Source organism: Pseudophryne corroboree, chromosome 4, assembly GCF_028390025.1.
Source record: "Pseudophryne corroboree isolate aPseCor3 chromosome 4, aPseCor3.hap2, whole genome shotgun sequence".
Taxonomy (NCBI): domain Eukaryota; kingdom Metazoa; phylum Chordata; class Amphibia; order Anura; family Myobatrachidae; genus Pseudophryne; species Pseudophryne corroboree.
The window spans coordinates 483,518,083-483,543,824 of NC_086447.1; the positions used below are offsets into that span (position 1 = coordinate 483,518,083).

At 39.7% G+C, this 25,742-nt stretch overlaps 1 long non-coding RNA gene across 1 annotated transcript in view; it reads left to right on the plus strand.

Moving 5' to 3' along the window:
- Window positions 1-4,421, plus strand: part of LOC134911521 (uncharacterized) — a 68,131-nt gene extending 63,710 nt beyond the window's left edge. The window contains exons 2-4 of the long non-coding RNA XR_010176639.1: window positions 797-862; window positions 929-1,061; window positions 3,235-4,421. This is a non-coding gene — a long non-coding RNA (uncharacterized LOC134911521). The remainder of the gene's footprint in view (window positions 1-796; window positions 863-928; window positions 1,062-3,234) is intronic.
- Window positions 4,422-25,742: the final 21,321 nt, after the last annotated feature.

Consider the following 25,742-nt stretch of genomic DNA (forward strand, 5'->3'; position numbering starts at 1 on the left):
GATCGCGTTCTTAATACCCCGGGTTGCCTTGGGCACAGAGGAGTGACCACTTCCCACTGTCCATGGGGACAATGTTAAAGGTAATTATGACTACCTCGTTCCCTCGCATTCACGCAAGTGTCGACCATATGTGTGTCGACCATTGGTACGTCGACCTTTTGACCCTGTTGACCTTTTGAATCTGCTGACCTTTTGAACTGTCTATTTTTTACATGTTGACCTTTTGACTGTATCGACCTTTTGACCCTGTCGACCTAGTGCATGTAGACCATTAGTGGTCGAACTATTGACTGTAGACTTGACTGTATGTGTTTTGGCAATACATATTTCAGCATGCCTAAACACAATGTAATAATTTACCTACACAAATTATCTTTATGGGCATGCAGGGATTTTCAGTTTTACAACAATTGTGAGTAAACAGGATGTGTCTGTGTGCCTTACGTATTGCTACAATGCATTGTTTTTAATCCTTTTGTATGATGTTTTTATTATATTTAGACAAAAAAAAACCTACTTGGTTCAGAAATTTGTCTTAAACAACCTGTACAATTTAGTACTTAGGTATGTTTTTTTTTTTTAAAACATTCAATAGTACAGCATCTATAATTTTTTGTACCAATAGTGGTCATTGGTAGTGTAATAACATTTCTGGTGATACAAGTTTTAATTTACAATTATGAATGTTTGTCATTTGTATCTTGACATCATGCGTGATGTATTTGTATTTTTTTACCATTGTTATCAAAATATGATTTATCTTTTACAACAAAGAACTTTTCTTCACAATTTACAGTCCAGAAGAGGTCTGCTGCCACCTCTGTCTCTGCACAGCTCCAGGTTGAGGAGGGAGATGTTGCTGGTAAGTTAAATCACAATGTAAATTTGGTGATAACACACAAAAAAATTGTTGTTCCCTTGTTTTTAGGGCCTTCAACCCAGATCACTCCACCTCAGCGACGCATCTTGCAAGTGTCATCCAGAAAGCCAAGCCACATACTGGAGTCCCCGGAACGCCAGTCTCCTCCTACTCCACATATTGCTGGTGACAGTGGCATGTGGTGAGTTCAGTGGCTGGTGATCCACTGCATCCATAATGTATGCCGAGGCCCACCAATGACCCCTACCACCACCGAGCTGATGCCCTCTACCGCCCCACAAACCGATGCCCACTACCGCCACAGATGCCAATGTCCTACAAAATTGCCGCCATCAACCACCTCGGCCCCTTTATCGCTAATTTGCATCTCGGTCCGATGCAGCCAATGCCCGCAGCCTTTCTGATTAAACATGCGAAGAGCAGGCAGCTAATATATTGTCAATTTTATAAAATAAAGGGTGACACTGACAGCATTGGGTGACAGAGAGAGGGAGATGCCAGGGAGAGGGTGACAGGGAGAGGGTGACACTGACAGCATTGGGTGACAGGGAGAGGGTGACGCCAGGGAGAGGGTAACAGCAGTGGGTGACAGAGAGAGGGTGACACTGACAGCATTGGGTGACAGCAGTGGGTGACAGAGGGTGACACTGACAGAATTGGGTGACAGGGAGAGGGTGACACTGACAGCATTGGGTGATGCCGGGGAGAGGGTGACAGAGAGAGGATGACACTGAAAGCATTGGGTGACAGTGAGAGGGTGACACTGGGGAGAGGGTGACAGCAGTGGGTGACAGAGAGAGTGTGACACTGACAGCACTGGGTGACAGAGAGAGGTTGACGTCAGGGAGAGGGTGACAGGGATAGGGTGACACTGACAGGATAACAGGGAGAGTGTGATGCCAGGAAGTGGGTTACACGGAAAGGGTGCTAGAGAGAGCACATTAAAATACAACATAAACATTACAGCCTGGGACCGCAGAACAGCATGGGTGAGCTAGCATACATACACGCACACATATATGCATACACACAAACACATACACACACACACACACTTACATATGTACACAGTACACAACTCACATACCTGGGGCTGAGGGCAGACTGGTAGCAGCAGCACTGTGAGGACGGAGGGAGCTGCATGCACAGCCAGCAGCTCTCCCCAGACATCTGTATGCAGACAGCTACAGAGCTCTCTGTTGCTGCTGAAAGCGATCGCGGTCATGGCTTTTTCTGAGATGGAGACACAACTACCTGTCTCCATCTCTAACATGAAATATTCAGGCAATGGGGTGATGCATGCACCACTGCCCCCTGTATGTTGGCCAGTTTAATTAATGTGCTCTTCACCCCCTACTATCCACACACACACCTTCAGCACCGGGCACTGGTAGGCGATCCCCGGGATTTTAGTTGGACACAGAAACTCTGGACACATGCTGAAACTCTGGACACGTGCTGAAAGCAAGCCACGTATTGGCGGCATGTAGCGCCCTCCGGTGGCCGGCCCTGACTGAGGCACTTATACTAGTGCCGCTGCTAATGTATTTTACAATGGGCTTTTACAGCCTGTATCTTGGCCCCGCCCCCTGCTTCAGCTCCTTCAATATTGTAAGTGAGAGGCAGCGCTCTCACTGCCTCACAAACAAATTTGTCTGCATTTGCCAAGCACAATTGAGCAGAATAATACAAAACAGATACTAATGACACAGAATATGTGTTAAAAAAAAACTTCTTTGTATTATTTAAATCATTAGTGACAGGGGAGGCACTGCCTCCCCTGACTGCACGTCCCTGCTGGTGAGTATCATTCCTGTAAAAGGGTAAAAAAAAAAATTTAAAAAAAATAACACACACATACTTTCACATAATGCAAGCAGTTGTAGGGGGTGTTTTAATTAAGATGTGGGGGGTTTAAGTGGAAATGTTGGCTATACTGTAGCAAACAATCAGATGGAAACTTATTTTATAGAAGGTGCTAGATGTTTTTCTTTCAAATTCTGATTGTTTGCTATAGAGAACATCTCCACTCCGAAATACCAACAGCTTACAAAATATACCCCTAAGCCTAGATTTATAAACTCATTTAAATGCACATACTTAGGGGTACATTTACGAAAGGTCGTACAAATAAAAAATGGAGGTGATGGCCATAGCAAACAAACAGAATGTGTCTATCATTTCCTAGCATGCAAAAGATAAATGACATACAGAATCTGTTTCGTTGCTGTGGCCAACACCTCCACTTTTCATTATAGAAGCTTTAGTAAATGTACATATTAAAAACACTGTCACAGGACGAAGCTGCTGACATTACAAATTTATACTTACACACAACTCTACTTTACTTCCAGAGGAGGACATTCAAGAGGAACTGCAGCCAGCAGAAGAGGGGGAGCCTGAAATGGAGGCGATGTATACACTCAACTTAACGGCAATGGGCCTAATTCAGGCCTGTTCGCTCGCTAGGGTTTTTTTGCAGTCCGCATAGTCGTCGCCCATAGGGGAGTGTATTTTCGCTTTGCAAGTGTGCAAACGCATGTGTAGCAGAACTGTACAAACAGATTTTGTGCAGTCTCTGAGTAGCCCTGCAATTACTCAGCCGCTGCGATTGCTTCAGCCTGTTCAGGACCAGAATTGATTTCAGACACCCTCCCTGCAAATGCTTGGACACGCCTGCGTTTTTCCAAACACTTCCAGAAAACGGCTTCTTCCTGTCAATCTCCTTGCAAATGCCCGTGCAAGTGGATTCAATGCACAAACCCATCGCTGAGCGGCGATCCGCTTCGTACCCGTGCGATGCACCTGCGCATTGCGATGCATACGCATGTGCAGTTTAGACCTGATCGCAGGCTGTACGAAAACGCAGCCCAGCAATCAGGTCTGAATTTGACCCAATATCTCCACCTTTTGCTAACACTACCTATTTTGTGCTCCCCATTACCAGACATCAGTACCGCATCACCTGCAGCACAACTGATGAGGGGTATATATTTTCCTTCTCTATTCCCCTCCTTTTCTCTGTCTGATTCTATTGCTTGTATTATATTACTATATTTCATATCTTTGAAGCAAATGTATAATTTTAACCCTTTAGTGATTTATAATAATTCATCACTAATTGTGTACCTTTTATAAGCAAACCCGCAGAGGTTGCATCTAAACATATATATCTTTAAATCATTAGGAATATTCTGTTCATATAAGAATGCACGCCTGTCATATAGAATGTAAATCATAAGAATGTATTTCAACAAACAATTGCTACTCATAGAATTCACTTTTATCATTAAACAGTATTGGTCAAATACAATGCAAGTCACCATATAATAGTTTCACAGATTCAAACTATATAAGAAACAAATAGGATGAAAGAAGTGTGGGAGATGTATGTACTGTACTGTATGTGTGTATTTATTACTGGGGCGATATTACTCAAAGCACTCAGCTAAATCCTAGATTTATTGATATATATTGGACAATATATATATATCTTAGAGAAATACCTTAGGGGATTGGTTTTGGTTTATGTTTGTGTGTGTGTGGGGGAGGGGCAGCATGTGGCTGCATTGTCCACAGACCGCATGGGACAGAAGCTAGACTCCATTTTTGGAAAACTCCCATGATTCCAAAGTCTGTAACATATGGTTCAAAAGGGAATGCCAGCAGCCATTTTAGATTTGCAAGTCCAAACACATGGCATTCTTTGCTACACCATAATCACATAGCAGAAGCCATAAGACTCCACTATATTCCAACTTATATTACACTTCCAAGCCATCTAATCACCTTTCACAATTCCAAGCCAACACAGTATCTCAATAACCAGAGCATATTGTATGCTGGCTATGCTATATGAACAATCACAAGACCAGATCACCAGGTGACCTCAAGTATCAGCATGCCATTGCTACAAGCACATGACTACAGTAACAAAAGGAAGTATGTGTTGACTTCTATACTTCAGCAAGATGCACCATACAAAACCACTACAATCTGTTATAAATCACCATCCACAAATGTATACCAGGAATGCTATGCTACAGATTGTCTACTGTTCCAATTCATTACAGATTTCATAGAGTATTATCACCAACACATAACAATCACATAATTGCACAAGTATCATTAACCTTAAGCCATTTGTAACTCCAAATTAACTATTCTATGCCAATCGTTTCACAACTACTTTACCACAAACACATATTTAACTATTCTATGCCATTAAGCCATGTGTATACAATACTTAGCCTTAGTAAGGAGATCGGTCCTGGTGATGAGCAATTCATGCTTCTGGAGGCTTTGTAGCTGTGTGCAGCTACTGTACATCTGCCTCAGTGGTTTTGGGAGAGTGCCCTCTGATTTCAAGTGCTCAGGTATACCTGCAACCTGTGGGTGTGTCTTTCACAGCATGTGGGCTAGCTGTATCAGTGAGCTGAGCTGGCCATGTAAGCTTGGTTATTTAAATGCTAATTGGCCAAGGCTACAGTGTAGGGATGTTAATTAGGCTTCAGGTTACAGAAGCCAATATTATCAATTCATTCCTTCCTTGTATGATAATATATGTCCCTAAAATGTATATAATGGAGTTACTCTGTAACATATCCCCCTGTTGACAGTGACTTGGCATTCGACAGATTAAACTGACATACAGTCAAAAACATTTTAGTGTAAGTGTGTGTTCTGTGTTAGTACAGGTGTCTAAAGAAAGAAAAGACTTAGTTTGGAAAAGATTACAACAAAGTCATTTCACAGTTCAAAGTATAAAGTAATGAAGGGGTTGAGAAGAGGCATTTCTCCCCTGCACCGCCATAGGTAGATGGAAAAAAACCTTGTTTTTATATTTATGCATACTTATGCAAGGACAAAAAAATCTGCCTATGTGGGCAAGCCCTTTCCTAATATCCCTCAACAATGGAAACTAAAGACCTAGTTGTTTCTTTGTGAAGTCTTCTTCTCATAGTGTGGTGGGGTCTTCTGAAGGTGTCATCATCCCTTGCACCATCTGGTTCAGGCCATCTGTGTCCGGTACTTCTGGTCTGTGTCCTGTCCGATCATCTAAGGGTCCATGCAGTCATCTTTGGATATATTGTCTGTCTACAGCTGGGCTCGTCCTTCTCATCTGTATCTACGTAGGAAATAAAGAGGTATCAGTTTGGATGTCTCTTTCAACCTACCCATGATGTCTTCTCTTCCATCCGATCCACTTGTAGTCTTTTGATATCCTTCTGTTGACTTGTTTCCCTGTAGATGCGAGAAACAGAAACTCTTCCAGAGCATTAGTTGCCCCTCCCCACCCTCTATGATACTTGATGATTTTGTATACTCCATTCTGAAATTTTTACAAATCACATTTGCCACTATTTGAGAGTACTACAGATTGAACTTTCACATTATTTTAGCCACTAGATGGCATCCAGATCCTAGGATGCCTTTGCTTTTCACATTTTCATAAAACATTTCTCCAAAAATGTCATGATATTCAGGATTTTCACATATATTTATCCTGAACTAACCCATATACTACCCCCCCCCCCCTTTCTCCTGTCCAATAATCTGTATATTAATTGGGAAGGAAAATCATGGAAGTCTTGGGCTCTTTGACACATTTTTGGACTGTTTCTTGATGTTCTGAGAAAATAGAAACATTAGTATACATAATACAATTACTGTCAAAATGAAACTTTTTCCTATCTATTGCAAACACGCAAACTGTTAGTAAGTTTTACCCAAATAGATTACCAATAACACAACATTGTCCTGTAGAACCTATTTAAATATGAGACCATTCTTTTACCTGCTATGGACCGGTAATGATGAGATGAAACAACTCAAGTTAACAGACCAATCATATATCAGATATTAGGCAACCATTAGCTCAATATCTTATGATTTCCTTGTGATTATGATTTTATAGTTTCTTTGCAAACAGCTGATCCAATGCATGTTCTGCAAAGCCACTTTTCTAACATGAGCAAATTTCTCCATTTTCTGGTTAAAAGAATCCAGGAGTTGTCCTACCATTTGATCTAACAACATCAATATCTGGTACTTCCAAAACTCCTAAAGGACAAGAGTGTCTGTACTGGTCATCAGAGGTAAAAAAAAAAAAAAACATCAAAATTACCAGTATATGCATTTAAGGATAACTTACCTTCCCACAGTTTCAATCATTACTGTGACAGTTTAAACAGGATGATCATATTTTATGACCTATGGTCATCCCCCTGTCCTGGTGTATAAGACCATAAACATCAGGGTTATTCTTAATTCCTTAATTCTGAACATCTCAATTTAACTAGGATTTACAGAGATTTGTGAACACAAAAAATAAAATCACATTTGTGTCAGCTCTTAACAAGCACTTGGGATTTATACAACCTTTCTATATGTACTGTTACAACAGTTGTGACAATGTTTATCCAATACTGTGTCACCTTATGAGAGATATGTCAGCTATTAAACTTTTCCAGATCTTCCAAAAGAACCTTGTCCCGCCCATTTTCCAATTCCTAAGAATCTGGTCAGAGGGCTGCAATACATACTTACTACCACTAGGTGGTTTGAGGATATTTTCCTCCAATATATACATATATATTCCATTATAAATACCTGTATATACCTGGGATTTCACAAAGAGCAGGATTTTAATATCACCTGTCTATTTGTATCCCATGTATTACCATATACAGTTTTAAGAACAATTACATGTATCTCAAACATTGTTATAAGGTGAAAGGTTGAATCCGTTATCATCTGTCAATAATGTTACAAAAAGACGTCTCCTTATGTATATGTACATGACAGACCCAGATAGCCTTATCTTTGCTTATCATATAACATGCCTAGTACTAAGGGCATATTACATATATGGCATTGATTCTTAATATTTATAATGTAATGTATATAGCAGTCTAAAAATTCATGTTTCCTGAAGTCATATATATATACTTACCATATGACCCGTTTATCTAAGGAAAGAAACATTTAGACATCCTAACATCTGCGGCATCTTAAATTATATGAATATCCATCTTTACCGTTATTGTTAAAGACTTCGCCTTCCTGCGATTTAGTCTTCTTTCAAATACCTTCTGCTTACCAATCTCTAGAACGATTATTACAGGACTCATTGCAAAACCCGCTATATGGTCCACGTAATTACACCCTGCTTATCAATACCTTACCTGATTATAAGCTTCTTACCAGGGTACCTATAAATTGTAACAGAGTTGAATAAATGGGTCTAGTATACCCCCCTTCTGCGAGTTTCTTAAACTATTTAAGGAAATCGATATTTTAATGTACGGTGTTCTATGACTGTATTACTAATTTGTGTGATATCCCTGTTGCCTGCTGCGTGGAAATGAAGTCCTCGATTCTTTATAGAATCTGTGAATTTATCTTGCAGACCTGGAGTCACCCAGCCGAAATCGCTAATAACGGCCTTAAAACAGGTATCCAGTGCGCATTGGTCAGCTCAAAATTCTTAATGTGTCGTTAATCACGTACCCACCTAGACAACTTTCAAAGACTTATTCAACGAATGTCTTGTACCACTGCAACCAGGGCAGAGTCCCCCAGATGTTACGCTTAAGGCGTCACATCTATGAGTCCGTGGGAGCGCCCCACGCGGCTCATACCTTGACTGAGTACCACACTCAGATATCACACCCTTGACTAAAACCTGTCAAGTATCCATAATTCCATGGAATCTACACGAAGTTATTCTAAGAAGAGTAACAACAACAAAAAATAACACTTAGTCCATCTGGAAAGAAGAAAATAGTGTTAGCATGTTTAGCATATGTAGAATTATCCATATTCTTTTCTTCTTCCTAAATAAGGTTCTTATATTCAGTCATTAACAATCTATTAATTTTAACTAATTGTATTGCAAGTGCATTGCAAGTGTGTGCTCAGTAATGCTGCTGTACAGTGATACAGATCCCTGTTTTATTGGGTCTTGTACACTGTAAACAATACCCCCATTCTGTTGCTGCTAAAATTGAGCAAAACAACAGAAGGTGTGATACGTTGAAATCATGCTTCACATTGGTGCTAAAAGCCTTCCTGTGTGAAATATGATTTCCTTAACAAACATTAGAAAAGTTGCCAATTAAGTAATGTTTGTGTCATTACTTCAGCATAGTACATTGGAATACACTTTCCAAAGATTTCAGTTAAACAAAAAAAATTACTATCGCTATCAATACATTTTCAGTTCTATTTATTTTTGCTTCAAAACTATAAAAACTTTTATATTTATCCCCAAAAAATTTACAAGTCATATATGGGTTTGCTGCAATTAATTATGCATCTGTTAAGAACAAAACTAAAGCAGTTTGAGTTTCAACTGTAAAAATGTATTTTTACTCTGTCCCATACAAATTCTTTAGTTACTTTAGTATTCAAGGAAACCTATTGGTATGCAAATCTTAGGTCTTAAACCAGCCAGAAAAGGAACTGTTTGCACATCAGTTAGAACAATGGTGATAATTCCTGGCTGTATTGGCTGTGAACAAGTTGATCTGAACAGCAAAATGTCTGCTTTATAAACTTGGGGAGAGTGCTACAGTTTATAATGCATTTGATAACTGTATTTGCTGTAACAAATAAAAGTTATAAATTAAAACTATACTTGCTTGGTTACTTCAGTGTGAATCCTTGGTCTTGAGGAAACTTCTTAGTGCTGAAAAAAAACAAATCTTGCACGGAGAGAGATAAAGTTTCTTTTATATACAAGCGATTTAAACAGAATTTTTTTAAATATGGGTTCTCTGCTTTTAAATTGAAAGCAGTACTGTTCGGGCGCCAATGATGAGGGGTATATATTCTCCTTCTCTATTCCCCTCCTTTTCTCTGTCTGATTCTATTGCTTGTATTATATTACTATATTTCATATCTTTGAAGCAAATATATAATTTTAACCCTTTAGTGATTTATAATAATTCATCACTAATTGTGTACCTTTTATTAACAAACCCGCAGAGGTTGCATCTAGACATATATATCTTTAAATCATTAGGAATATTCTGTTCATATAAGAATGCACGCCAGTCATATAGAATGTAAATCATAAGAATGTATTTCAACAAACAATTGCTACTCATAGAATTCACTTTTATCATTAAACAGTATTGGTCAAATACAATGCAAGTCACCATATAATAGTTTCACAGATTCAAATTATATAAGAAACAAATAGGATGAAAGAAGTGTGGGAGATGTATGTACTGTACTGTATGTGTGTATTTATTACTGGGGAGATATTACTCAAAGCACTCGGCTAAATCCTAGATTTATTGATATATATTGGACAATATATATATATCTTAGAGAAATACCTTAGGGGATTGGTTTTGGTTTATGTATGTGTGTGTTTGTGTGTGTGTGGGGGAGGGGCAGCATGTGGCTGCATTGTCCACAGACCGCATGGGACAGAAGCTAGACTCCATTTTGGGAAAACTCCCATGATTCCAAAGTCTGTAACATATGGTTCAAAAGGGAATGCCAGCAGCCATTTTAGATTTGCAAGTCCAAACACATGGCATTCTTTGCTACACCATAATCACATAGCAGAAGCCATAAGACTCCACTATATTCCAACTTATATTACAATTCCAAGCCATCTAATCACCTTTCACAATTCCAAGCCAACACAGTATCTCAATAACCAGAGCATATTGTATGCTGGCTATGCTATATGAACAATCACAAGACCAGATCACCAGGTAACCACAAGTATCAGCATGCCATTGCTACAAGCACATGACTACAGTAACAAAAGGAAGTATGTGTTGACTTCTATACTTCAGCAAGATGCACCATACAAAACCACTACAATCTGTTATAAATCACCATCCACAAATGTATACCAGGAATGCTATGCTACAGATTGTCTACTGTTCCAATTCATTACAGATTTCATAGAGTATTATCACCAACACATAACAATCACATAATTGCACAAGTATCATTAACCTTAAGCCATTTGTATCTCCAAATTAACTATTCTATGCCAATCGTTTCACAACTACTTTACCACAAACACATATTTAACTATTCTATGCCATTAAGCAATGTGTATACAATACTTAGCCTTAGTAAGGAGATCGGTCCTGGTGATGAGCAATTCATGCTTCTGGAGGCTTTGTAGCTGTGTGCAGCTACTGTACATCTGCCTCAGTGGTTTTGGGAGAGTGCCCTCTGATTTCAAGTGCTCAGGTATACCTGCAACCTGTGGGTGTGTCTTTCACAGCATGTGGGCTAGCTGTATCAGTGAGCTGAGCTGGCCATGTAAGCTTGGTTATTTAAATGCTAATTGGCCAAGGCTACAGTGTAGGGATGTTAATTAGGCTTCAGGTTACAGAAGCCAATATTATCAATTCATTCCTTCCTTGTATGATAATATATGTCCCTAAAATGTATATAATGGAGTTACTCTGTAACATATCCCCCTGTTGACAGTGACTTGGCATTCGACAGATTAAACTGACATACCGTCAAAAACATTTTAGTGTAAATGTGTGTTCTGTGTTAGTACAGGTGTCTAAAGAAAGAAAAGATTTAGTTTGGAAAAGATTACAACAAAGTCATTTCACAGTTCAAAGTATAAAGTAATGAAGGGGTTGAGAAGAGGCATTTCTCCCCTGCACCGCCATAGGTAGATGGAAAAAAACCTTGTTTTTATATTTATGCATACTTATGCAAGGACAAAAAAATCTGCCTATGTGGGCAAGCCCTTTCCTAATATCCCTCAACAATGGAAACTAAAGGCCTAGTTGTTTCTTTGTGAAGTCTTCTTCTCATAGTGTGGTGGGGTCTTCTGAAGGTGTCATCATCCCTTGCACCATCTGGTTCAGGCCATCTGTGTCCGGTACTTCTGGTCTGTGTCCTGTCCGATCATCTAAGGGTCCATGCAGTCATCTTTGGATATATCGTCTGTCTACAGCTGGGCTCGTCCTTCTCATCTGTATCTACGTAGGAAATAAAGAGGTATCAGTTTGGATGTCTCTTTCAACCTACCCATGATGTCTTCTCTTCCATCCGATCCACTTGTAGTCTTTTGATATCCTTCTGTTGACTTGTTTCCCTGTAGATGCGAGAAACAGAAACTCTTCCAGAGCATTAGTTGTCCCTCCCCACCCTCTATGATACTTGATGATTTTGTATACTCCATTCTGAAATTTTTACAAATCACATTTGACACTATTTGAGAGTACTACAGATTGAACTTTCACATTATTTTAGCCACTAGATGGCATCCAGATCCTAGGATGCCTTTGCTTTTCACATTTTCACAAAAAATATCTCTCCAAAAATGTCATGATATTCAGGATTTTCACATATATTTATCCTGAACTAACCCATATACTACCCCCCCTTTCTCCTGCCCAATAATCTGTATATTAATTGGGAAGGAAAATCATGGAAGTCTTGGGCTCTTTGACACATTTTTGGACTGTTCCTTGATGTTCTGAGAAAATAGAAACATTAGTATACATAATACAATTACTGTCAAAATGAAACTTTTTCCTATCTATTGCAAACACACAAACTGTTAGTAAGTTTTACCCAAATAGATTACCAATAACACAACATTGTCCTGTAGAACCTATTTAAATATGAGACCATTCTTTTACCTGCTATGGACCGGTAATGATGAGATGAAACAACTCAAGTTAACAGACCAATCATATATCAGATATTAGGCAACCATTAGCTCAATATCTTATGATTTCCTTGTGATTATGATTTTATAGTTTCTTTGCAAACAGCTGATCCAATGCATGTTCTGCAAAGCCACTTTTCTAACATGAGCAAATTTCTCCATTTTCTGGTTAAAAGAATCCAGGAGTTGTCCTACCATTTGATCTAACAACATCAATATCTGGTACTTCCAAAACTCCTAAAGGACAAGAGTGTCTGTACTGGTCATCAGAGGTAAAAAAAAACACTACATCAAAATTACCAGTATATGCATTTAAGGATAACTTACCTTCCCACAGTTTCAATCATTACTGTGACAGTTTAAACAGGATGATCATATTTTATGACCTATGGTCATCCCCCTGTCCTGGTGTATAAGACCATAAACATCAGGGTTATTCTTAATTCCTTAATTCTGAACATCTCAATTTAACTAGGATTTACAGAGATTTGTGAACACAAAAAATAAAATCACATTTGTGTCAGCTCTTAACAAGCACTTGGGATTTATACAACCTTTCTATATGTACTGTTACAACAGTTGTGACAATGTTTATCCAATACTGTGTCACCTTATGAGAGATATGTCAGCTATTAAACTTTTCCAGATCTTCCAAAAGAACCTTGTCCCGCCCATTTTCCAATTCCTAAGAATCTGGTCAGAGGGCTGCAATACATACTTACTACCACTAGGTGGTTTGAGGATATTTTCCTCCAATATATACTCCATTATAAATACCTGTATATACCTGGGATTTCACAAAGAGCAGGATTTTAATATCACCTGTCTATTTGTATTCCATGTATTACCATATACAGTTTTAAGAACAATTACATGTATCTCAAACATTGTTAGAAGCTGAAAGGTTGAATCCGTTATCATCTGTCAATAATGTTACAAAAAGACGTCTCCTTATGTACATGTACATGACAGACCCAGATAGCCTTATCTTTGCTTATCATATAACATGCCTAGTACTAAGGGCATATTACATATATGGCATTGATTCTTAATATTTATAATGTAATGTATATAGCAGTCTAAAAATTCATGTTTCCTGAAGTCATATATATATACTTACCATATGACCCGTTTATCTAAGGAAAGAAACATTTAGACATCCTAACATCTGCGGCATCTTAAATTATATGAATATCCATCTTTACCGTTATTGTTAAAGACTTCGCCTTCCTGCGATTTAGTCTTCTTTCAAATACCTTCTGCTTACCAATCTCTAGAACGATTATTACAGGACTCATTGCAAAACCCGCTATATGGTCCACGTAATTACACCCTGCTTATCAATACCTTACCTGATTATAAGCTTCTTACCAGGGTACCTATAAATTTTAACAGAGTTGAATAAATGGGTCTAGTATACCCCCCTTCTGCGAGTTTCTTAAACTATTTAAGGAAATCGATATTTTAATGTACGGTGTTCTATGACTGTATTACTAATTTGTGTGATATCCCTGTTGCCTGCTGCGTGGAAATGAAGTCCTCGATTCTCTATAGAATCTGTGAATTTATCTTGCAGACCTGGAGTCACCCAGCCGAAATCGCTAATAACGGCCTTAAAACAGGTATCCAGTGCGCATTGGTCAGCTCAAAATTCTTAATGTGTCGTTAATCACGTACCCACCTAGACAACTTTCAAAGACTTATTCAACGAATGTCTTGTACCACTGCAACCAGGGCAGAGTCCCCCAGATGTTACGCTTAAGGCGTCACATCTATGAGTCCGTGGGAGCGCCCCACGCGGCTCATACCTTGACTGAGTACCACACTCAGATATCACACCCTTGACTAAAACCTGTCAAGTATCCATAATTCCATGGAATCTACACGAAGTTATTCTAAGAAGAGTAACAACAACAAAAAATAACACTTAGTCCATCTGGAAAGAAGAAAATAGTGTTAGCATGTTTAGCATATGTAGAATTATCCATATTCTTTTCTTCTTCCTAAATAAGGTTCTTATATTCAGTCATTAACAATCTATTAATTTTAACTAATTGTATTGCAAGTGCATTGCAAGTGTGTGCTCAGTAATGCTGCTGTACAGTGATACAGATCCCTGTTTTATTGGGTCTTGTACACTGTAAACAATACCCCCATTCTGTTGCTGCTAAAATTGAGCAAAACAACAGAAGGTGTGATAAGTTGAAATCATGCTTCACATTGGTGCTAAAAGCCTTCCTGTGTGAAATATGATTTCCTTAACAAACATTAGAAAAGTTGCCAATTAAGTAATGTTTGTGTCATTACTTCAGCATAGTACATTGGAATACACTTTCCAAAGATTTCAGTTAAACAAAAAAAATTACTATCGCTATCAATACATTTTCAGTTCTATTTATTTTTGCTTCAAAACTATAAAAACTTTTATATTTATCCCCAAAAAATTTACAAGTCATATATGGGTTTGCTGCAATTAATTATGCATCTGTTAAGAACAAAACTAAAGCAGTTTGAGTTTCAACTGTAAAAAATTATTTTTACTCTGTCCCATACAAATTCTTTAGTTACTTTAGTATTCAAGGAAACCTATTGGTATGCAAATCTTAGGTCATAAACCAGCCAGAAAAGGAACTGTTTGCACATCACTTAGAACAATTGTGATAATTCCTGGCTGTATTGGCTGTGAACAAGTTGATCTGAACAGCAAAATGTCTGCTTTATAAACTTGGGGAGAGTGCTACAGTTTATAATGCATTTGATAACTGTATTTGCTGTAACAAATAAAAGTTATAAATTAAAACTATACTTGCTTGGTTACTTCAGTGTGAATCCTTGGTCTTGAGGAAACTTCTTAGTGCTAAAAAAAACAAATCTTGCATGGAGAGAGATAAAGTTTCTTTTATATACAAGCGATTTAAACAGAAATTTTTTTTAATATGGGTTCTCTGCTTGCTTTTAAATTGAAAGCAGTACTGTTCGGGCGCCAATGATGAGGGGTATATATTTTCCTTCTCTATTCCCCTCCTTTTCTCTGTCTGATTCTATTGCTTGTATTATATTACTATATTTCATATCTTTGAAGCAAATGTATAATTTTAACCCTTTAGTGATTTATAATAATTCATCACTAATTGTGTACCTTTTATTAACAAACCCGCAGAGGTTGCATCTAGACATATATATCACGCCAGTCATATAGAATGTAAATCATAAGAATGTATTTCAACAAACAATTGCTACTCATAGAATTCACTTTTATCATTAAACAGTATTGGTCAAATACAATGCAAGTCACCATATAATAGTTTCACAGATTCAAACTATATAAGAAACAAATAGGATGAAAGAAGTGTGGGAGATGTATGTACTGTACTGTATGTGTCTATTTATTACTGGGGAGATATTGCTCAAAGCACTCGGCTAAATCCTAGATTTATTGATATATATTGGACAATATATATATATCTTAGAGAAATACCTTAGGGGATTGGTTTTGGTTTATGTATGTGTGTGTTTGTGTGTGTGTGGGGGAGGGGCAGCATGTGGCTGCATTGTCCACAGACCGCATGGGACAGAAGCTAGACTCCATTTTGGGAAAACTCCCATGATTCCAAAGTCTGTAACATATGGTTCAAAAGGGAATGCCAGCAGCCATTTTAGATTTGCAAGTCCAAACACATGGCATTCTTTGCTACACCATAATCACATAGCAGAAGCCATAAGACTCCACTATATTCCAACTTATATTACAATTCCAAGCCATCTAATCACCTTTCACAATTCCAAGCCAACACAGTATCTCAATAACCAGAGCATATTGTATGCTGGCTATGCCATATGAACAATCACAAGACCAGATCACCAGGTAACCACAAGTATCAGCATGCCATTGCTACAAGCACATGACTACAGTAACAAAAGGAAGTATGTGTTGACTTCTATACTTCAGCAAGATGCACCATACAAAACCACTACAATCTGTTATAAATCACCATCCACAAATGTATACCAGGAATGCTATGCTACAGATTGTCTACTGTTCCAATTCATTACAGATTTCATAGAGTATTATCACCAACACATAACAATCACATAATTGCACAAGTATCATTAACCTTAAGCCATTTGTATCTCCAAATTAACTATTCTATGCCAATCGTTTCACAACTACTTTACCACAAACACATATTTAACTATTCTATGCCATTAAGCCATGTGTATACAATACTTAGCTTTAGTAAGGAGATCGGTCCTGGTGATGAGCAATTCATGCTTCTGGAGGCTTTGTAGCTGTGTGCAGCTACTGTACATCTGCCTCAGTGGTTTTGGGAGAGTGCCCTCTGATTTCAAGTGCTCAGGTATACCTGCAACCTGTGGGTGTGTCTTTCACAGCATGTGGGCTAGCTGTATCAGTGAGCTGAGCTGGCCATGTGAGCTTGGTTATTTAAATGCTAATTGGCCAAGGCTACAGTGTAGGGATGTTAATTAGGCTTCAGGTTACAGAAGCCAATATTATCAATTCATTCCTTCCTTGTATGATAATATATGTCCCTAAAATGTATATAATGGAGTTACTCTGTAACAACAACCAACATGAGAACAAGTCTTTTGGCACACCTGGTGCACTCAACAAGCAACTCACCTGGAATGACTCAAAAAGCAGGTACCACATATGAGAAGCCAGACCCAAAACACATTTAAGATCAATATGGAGGGCAAACAGCAACTACACCAAAACTACCTCCATATTTTTGAGACCAACCTGAGAACCCAACAAAATATGTTGTGACTGATGGAATCCCAAAATTCAGCCATAAGAGACTTAAATACCACCATTGGAAATTTGGCCTAGCAACTGGTGGCACACTAAACTGAACTACACAGTAGCAGCTCTGGAGGAACAACCCCTCAAATTACCCCAATGACCTCAACGGCGGTCATCCCGCAGAAACACCTCCACCATAACACCAGCCAGAGGGTGTAGTACTGCCAGAGGGCGGGAGGTAAGGCCATAGATATAGGCACCTAGGTGACATTTTAAGGACATATTTATTGGTTAAACAGAAACAAAAAAAAACACATTTGTCATTAATGACATTCAAAAAAAATGTATATACAATTTTATTCATGCAGCATAATGTTTATTGAATGTATAACATTAAAATAAATATAAGGAAAACAGGTAATAAAATCTAATTTGATATTGTTGCAATAAACTGTACTGTGTGAATTTGTCTGTTTCTATGGCATCCTTTTGAGAAGTACATACTGTAGATGTTAATTATACATACAGCAGTGTTGACTATTATGTTGAGAAGTGGTCCATAACAAATAAAGTCATACAGTATATGGTATCAGCAAATACACATTATGCATTGATATATATGAAATGATAACAAAATGTGTTTGATATGGACAACATCTTAAAAATAACAAATACATGTAAAAGTGTGTGCACAACATTACTAATACAATACTATAATGTTAATAGCACACATACATACCATATATGATATAGTATATTTTGTAGTACTTAACATAAATGTATAATTTTGTTGTAACATTATCAATACATTCGTTTATGTTTGTGTTTTAAGGGGTATAAGAAAGGTATATTGGCTGATATATACTTATCTCTGAAGTGTTCATCGATGACTTGCTGCCTTACCTGCTCCCTAATTCTGTGCTCAAACTGTCACCAGTTGGTATTAACTCCACTACTTGCTCACTGTCTTCTTCATCAACATATGGCAGATGTTGTTGTTGTTATTATTATTATAATTATTATTATTATAATTATTATTATTATTATTATCCTTTATTTATATGGCGCCACAAGGGATCAACAGCACCCAATTACAGGGTAGATAAACAAAATAATCAATATGTGAAAATAATGACTTAAGGTGCGTACACACAGTGCGATGTGCATAGCACCCACCATTGACTATGCGATGTGGCCGGAGCCTGGCACCACCTATATAGTCAATGTTGGGCTGCCTGCACAGTCTATTATTTCTTGCAATGCCAACCCCGCGGGACCGCGTATCGGCATCACAAGCTATTTACACATGGTGCGATATGCACTATATTTTCCTGCAATATGTTCTATATAGTCCATATCGCAAGGAAAATCACACTGTGTGTATGCACCTTAACAGATGAAGACAATATAAGACAAGTACAGGGTAAATAAACATGGCTACAGCAGCAGACAACACTGATATACTGTAAGAATCAGGGTGGCAGAAAACCGCAGGATTTGGTGCCATTGAAAACGGTTTAAGCAAGCAAAGGATAAGCACATGATGGTTGAGGACCCTGCTCGTGAAAGCTTACATTCTAAAGGGAAGGGGCTTACAGACAAGGGGAGACACAGATGGGGTAGACAGTGAGCGTAGAACAGAGGGTTTGGATGAGATTAGGCTGGGTTTGGTAAAGAAGTGGGTCTTCAGAGCCCATTTGATGTTTTGTAGAGAGGTGGAGGTTTGAGGGGGAGAGGTAGAGAATTCCAGAGAAAGGGAGCAGCACGTGAGAAATCTTGAAGGTAGGAGTGGGAGGAAGTTAGCAGTAGACAAGAGAAGCGGCATGCATTAGCGAAGAGAAGAGGACGGGTGGGAGTGTAGAGGGTGATCAGTTCAGATATGTAAATGAGAGAGGAGTGGGTGAGGGCTTTCTAAGTGAGTGTGAGATTTTTGAATTGGATTCTGAAAGAAAAGGGGAGCCAATGAAGGGCTTTTAGGAGAGTGGAGGAGGACGTAGTGTGTTTGGTGAGGTAGATGAGCTGGGCTGCAACGTTGAGGATAGATTGGAGTGGAAAGAGGCATTTGTCAGGGATGCCAGTTAGGAGGAGATTACAGTAGTCTAGTCTGGAAATTACCAGTGAGTGGATAATGGTCTTAGTAGCATTCTGGGTGAGAAAGGGTCTGACCCTGGAAAACTTTTTTAGATGAAAATGGCAGGTTTGTGAGTGGTGCTGAATTTGTGGTTTGAAGGAGAGGGAGGAGTAAAGGATTACTCCAAGACAGCGTACTTGGGGGCTAGAGGAGATAGTCGTGCCATCAATAGATAATTCAATTGTGGGATGTGATACTGTGCGGGAGGCTGGGAAGATGATCAGCTCAGTCTTAGACATGTTAAGTTTAAGAAAGCGCTGGGACATAAAAGGAGATATAGCAGAGAGACAGTTGAAGATACAAGTGAGGAGAACAGGGAAGAGGTCAGGGGAGGAAAGGTAGATTTGAGTACAGGGGCCGATTGGCCATAGGGATCACCAGGAAGATTCCTGGTAGACCGTCGTGTCTGTGGGGCCTGTGTTGTGTGTTGTCATGTGGTCCAATCCCCCACAAGAGGCAGCCCATTGCACTCAGTGTACTGCATTGTTCCCAATCATTCTATTCTCTGCAGTACAGCAATTCTTCCATCCAGTGATGCTGCCATGTGTCAGGCTCCAGAGCCTTACCTCCGGCGGGTGCTCCCGCGGGTTACCGTCCTGCTGGTTGGTGCGGCTGCGGTGGCAGGAAGCTGCTGGCGGCGGGTCCTCCTCGATGGACGTACGGCTGCCAAGGGCCGGGGGCCGAGGGTCTGGAGAGCCGGGCACTGCGGCGGGGATCGCTGCGGTAAGGTCCTCTAGTGGTGACACAGTATAATGTGTCAGAGACAGAAGCTTGCTAAAGCTGTGTGCTAACAGCTAAGTATGCCTCCTGTGCTGGGGGCAGCCACGTTGAGACCAGAGTATTACCAATGAAAGGTTCTCCAGCTCTGTGCTCCCAGGTTACTGCTGATTCCCTGGTCCTAGTTGCTCTATCGGTTACCTAAACGCTGCTGCAATCCTGCTGTCTAAGTCCGTTGCCACTCATGGAAGCGCTCACAGGGTCCCAGACCGTAGAGGAGCTCCAGGTGCTAACGGCGGTTCCCACAGACGTCTTTTTTTCAAAGTCCAAGTTCTTCAGCCTCATCTTTCAATCACAAACCACAGTCTTTATTTCGTCAAAGTCCAAGTTCTTCAGCCTCATCTTTCAATCACAAACCACAGTCTTCATTTCTTCAAAGTCCAAGTACTTCAGCCTTGTCTTTTAATCATAAAACACAGTCTTCAATTCTTCTTTACCGGAGTTCTTCAGCTTCACTCTTCAAGTCATTTAACCATAGACTCTAATTCTTCCAGTTTCTTCTATTTCTCCAATATTCGTGTACAGCCTGATTATTCATTAAAACTACAGTTATCTTCCTACGAAGTCCTCCTTTTCTTTACGCCCTCTGGCCAACGTTAACACTTAGTTTGGCTTCCACCCCATGAGGAGGAATTACATTCAGCCACCTCGTTTACTCTTCTCACAGGTAGCTGTCCCTTCAGCCAAAACTCGGTTATCGGAACCCCAACTTACGCCAAGCATGACACCATGGCTACAAGGTATGTTATACCTCTTGTGCTGCCCATGTCGGGCCACTTCTGTAAAATTTTACCGGGCCACTTTTAGTTCCCAATCCACCCTAGTCTGCAGCAACAGATGCAAGGAAGGCCGCATCCCGGCCCCCTCATCAGTCCGCACCCCCATTATGGCTGATTTCATCAATTTCCTGGGCTGGTTTTCCATCCCAATTGGCCCCTGTTTGAGTATCATCAGCATAGAGATGGTATTTGAAGTTAAAAGAGCTAATGAGTTCACCTAAAGAGGATGTATAGAGAGAGAAAAGGAGAGGACCAAGAACAGAACCTTGTGGGACACCTATAGTTAATGGAAGTGGATGAGGGTGGAGTCATGAGAGGAGACAGAATAGGAACATGCTGCAAACACATGATATGAAGAAAACAGCTAAACACAATTTTAGTTACCTTTAAGGGACTATACAGCAAAAGCCCAGCCGCTTTAACCAGACAATGAAACCGATATTTCAGCACACCAAAACATCTTTCTATGACAGACCAAATGACCTTATGTGCATGATTGTATTTTTGTTCAGCAGGGGAGTTATGGAGTGACAATGGAGTCAGAAGCCAGAAGAAATAGCCATACCCCACATCACCTGTGACATAGATAGTGTAGTTTGAATTTGAGATAAACATTTGCATTTTTGTTTTTAAACAAAGCAAACATAACTATTTATACGTACCCAGCAGCCACCCATCTGGCATTTGTCTGGCTTCAAAGTTGTCGTAAAGGGATGATAACTGGATAAGTATGAAGGAGTCATGAGCCAGGGTAACTCACAATCATCCCAGACCACCTGCATGTTGATGGAATGTGCATGATGTCTATTTAAATATATGCATTATCTGTGACTAGGTGGTCTCAGCCCAACGTGTGCACGATCTATAACGCCAAAAACGTTGGGTATTCCGGCAATGCAATAGAAAGCAACCCTGGCTGCATGCCACTGTAACTCCTAGATAGGGAAGCAGATAGAAGCATCTATGTGGGGCTGAAATGCATCCAGCAGTAAGATACCAGGAGAGGGTGAACTACAGTGGTGGCTCCAGAGGTGGGCTGCAGCAAAGTACAAAGTTCGAATAGGGGAGCCACACCTACTGCCACCAACTGTCAACCCAAAATTGACACAGTAGCAGTTGATGTGGCTCCCCTATTTGAACTTTGGACTGCACAGCATCCCCATCTCTGGAGCCACCACTGGTGGACTGTGAGACTCCTATCACTCTGCCAGTGACAGCCTGGAAGCTGCCAGTAGCAAGACAGTGCAACACAGACATTAGCTTCTGCAGGCCTGAGACAGAATGGGAGCGTACTGTCTCAGGGTCTAAGTCCAGTTTGACCAAGTCATACAGATATAAAAGGTTGTTACGAGTGAGCCGGTTCTGTATGACTTCGCCCTCAATCAATGCGTTCAGGTACAAACCCCCATTAAAAAATTCGACCTGTGCAGCCTCCACAGTACCTGTACAACCTCTTGACCATGCTCAGTTTCAGGACACTGGTTTCTTCCAGCCTGGTGGCAGTGTCTCAGGTATCCCACAGCACCCATGAAACAACAAAATCCATGCTGTTCAGCCATTTTGCAATTAGGGAACATTATTCAGGTGCTTTGTCTCCATTTCTAGGCATCATAATTGAGTTTTCAGTGATGGGTAACTATGCACACGTGCCAAGCACACCAGCCAAAAGCAATTCTATTTGAAAGTTCTATTTGTGTACAAATTCCATCCTTTTGCGGATATGTTTAAGTGTATGTGAAAATCCAACCGAGTTTGGCTGATGGTCTATTTGTTCAAACATGTCAGGTCGGCCGTGAACTTCAGTACAAATTGTTTAAACTCTGCTGTGTTTGGTGTTTATTAAATTAATGAGATGAATTTTCAGCCGGAAATGCAATCACGAACAGAATCGGGAGCTTAGTAAATTTACCCCTTAGTGTGATATGTGGAGATTATCAATAGCAGTAATCCTCAAGTCAATTTGATATAAATCACGGAATATATAGATTCTATATTAACTAACAAGCTAATTTTTTGTATATCATGTCTGTCAATATAATAATTTAAATTGAAGGTCATTTAAACCAGAAGCAGACTTTGATCCTGTAAAATGATAATAACTGAGCAACACGTATTGTAACAGGGGATGTAGTTCTGTGACTGGAGGTCAGGAGACTGCCGTTCACAATACCAGCACCAACATCCCGAACCCTCACTATCCCGATGATCGTCATGCCGACTGACAGGGACTATTCACCGAGCCGGCAGCATGGCGAGCGCAGCGCTCCCCTCCCCCGCCGGGCATCTAAATGCCAGGATCACACATACCCAACCCTGTAAAGCTGGCCATAGGCCTAAAGATTTATCTGTCCAGTCTGGTTAGTTGGAATGAAAACCTGGTAATGGATGAGAGCAAATGCCAATTAAGCATTTGCTTTTAAATACCGTAAAACTGACAAAAAGGTCATTCAGACAAATTTGTTAAATCAAATGGACATAACCAATTTGTCTGATTGACCATTTTTGTCTGTTTTCCAGTGTTTGGGACTCGGGAGCAAATGATAATTGTCATTTGCTCTCATCCATTACCAGATTTTCATTCCAACCAGCCAGATTTGGACAGATAAATCTTTAGGTGTATGGCCAGCTTAACAGTGGGTTTCTTTTAATTTCACATATCACATTTTTTTCTGTATTTTTTTCATCTTTGGTTTTAATATTTCACTGGAATACTTTTTAAATACATAAAATAAAAGTAATATTTTAAGTAACTACTAATATCAGTCCTTTGTGTGCCAAATGACAATAAACTTTTGTCTTCTCTATTCTTAACTGATTATCTCCTGGGTCATGGTAAAGGTGCTCTTGCCCTCTCTCCCACCTGGCTGCCCAGTGACGCCATCGGTTCTGGACCCAGGTGCTGCTGCCTGTAGCTGGTGGGCAGCATAAGTGATTGGTCCAAGCAGTGGTGGCAGAATTTTGCACTCTACTGTGTGTGGTGGCATCTTTATTCAGCCGCTCTGCTTGAATGCCCCTCAAGCTGGCCCTGGAGGCTACAGATGGGGCTCCTGCAATGATGGGGAAGCATAGTAGATTTGTGACTATGGGGTCTATTTACTAAGCCTTCGAGAGAGAGACAAAGTGGAGAGAGATAAAGTACCAGCCAATAAGATCCTAACTGCCATGTTAAAGGCTGTGTTGAAAAATGACAGGAGCTACTTGGGTCATAATTTGGGGGTCATTCCAAGTTGATCACTCGCTAGCTATTTTTTGCAGCGCTGCGAACAGATAGTCGCTGCCTATAGGGGATTGTATGTTTGCTTTGCAAGTGTGCAATCGCATATGCAGCCAAGCACTACAAAAAAGTTTTGTGCAGTTTCTGGGTAGCTCAGAACTTACTCAGCCATTGCGATCACTTCAGCCTGTTCTTGGTCGGAATTGACCCGCCGTGCAAACGCTTCGACATGCCTGCGTTATTCCAACCACTCCCAGAAAACGGTCAGTTGACACCCACAAATGCCCTCTTTCTGTCAATCTCCTTGCGATCGGCTGTGCGAATGGATTCTTCGTAAAATCCATCACTCAGCAACGATCCACTTTGTGCCCGGAAGACGCGCCTGTGCATTGCGGTGCATACGCATGCGCAGTTCTGACCTGATTGCAGCGCATCGAAAAATCCTAGCGTGCGATCAGGTCGGAATGACCCCCTTTATCTCTCTCTACTATATCTCTTTCCAAGGATTAGTACATAGACCCCTAAGTAGTTGAATAAGCAAATTGAAACAACCCCTCATAGTACATTTCATCCTTTTCATAACGTACTTTGCTCCCACATTATAAAAATGGGTCATGTAATGAAATTTGTGAAGAAAACTGTCAATTGTATATGTTAATGTTGATTGTTCACTTTGCTCTCAAGTTAAGTGCACGAATGTGGTATAAAGATGATTTGTGTCCAAATCCATTTTCTGGCAGTGTTCTGTAAATGTGTGTGTATAATATTATATATATATATATATATATATATATATATATATACATATATACATACATACACATATATGTATATATACTGTATATATATATATATATAACTGTATATATAAATATATATTGTCGAAGTCAAAAAAATATTACATAAAGAGAACATACAAACTACACACATATAAGTCGCTATACTTGCAAATACGCGCAGCGAGCACAGCAATATATGGTAACACATGCATTTATACGGACATGCCACAGAGATGGATTCGACACTTATTTCATGCAGTACATAATTGTGGTGGTATCAAGCACCAGACATCATGATGATTTAGAATTGTATATAATGAAGTAATGTCATGTATGTGTATTATTTGAACGAAAGCAGATAGACCGGTCATGTTTACTATTGAGGCAACCAGATTGATGTGTAGATTCATTTGATGCTTGTTGTGGAACATTGCAGCGGATAATTATGATTGAATGTATAAAAGCTAAAATCACTTTTATTAGAACAATAGATATTCCAAACAGGTGGTGAACAGGAAACTCACGCCAGCCCCTTTGGATGTCCCCAAGGCTGAACCTGTTCAGCATATACAAAGGGACTGGTGACTCATCGTGAACCCCTCCCCCAGAAACTAGATAACACATTGATCACACAGGAAGGTAGTTCCTGTTTTGGTCTCAGAGTTGCTGTAAGGTCTCAGAGGAAGATGGAGTCCCAGCATTACTTTACAGAGAGGGAGAGTGATATGGAAAGACGAATTTAT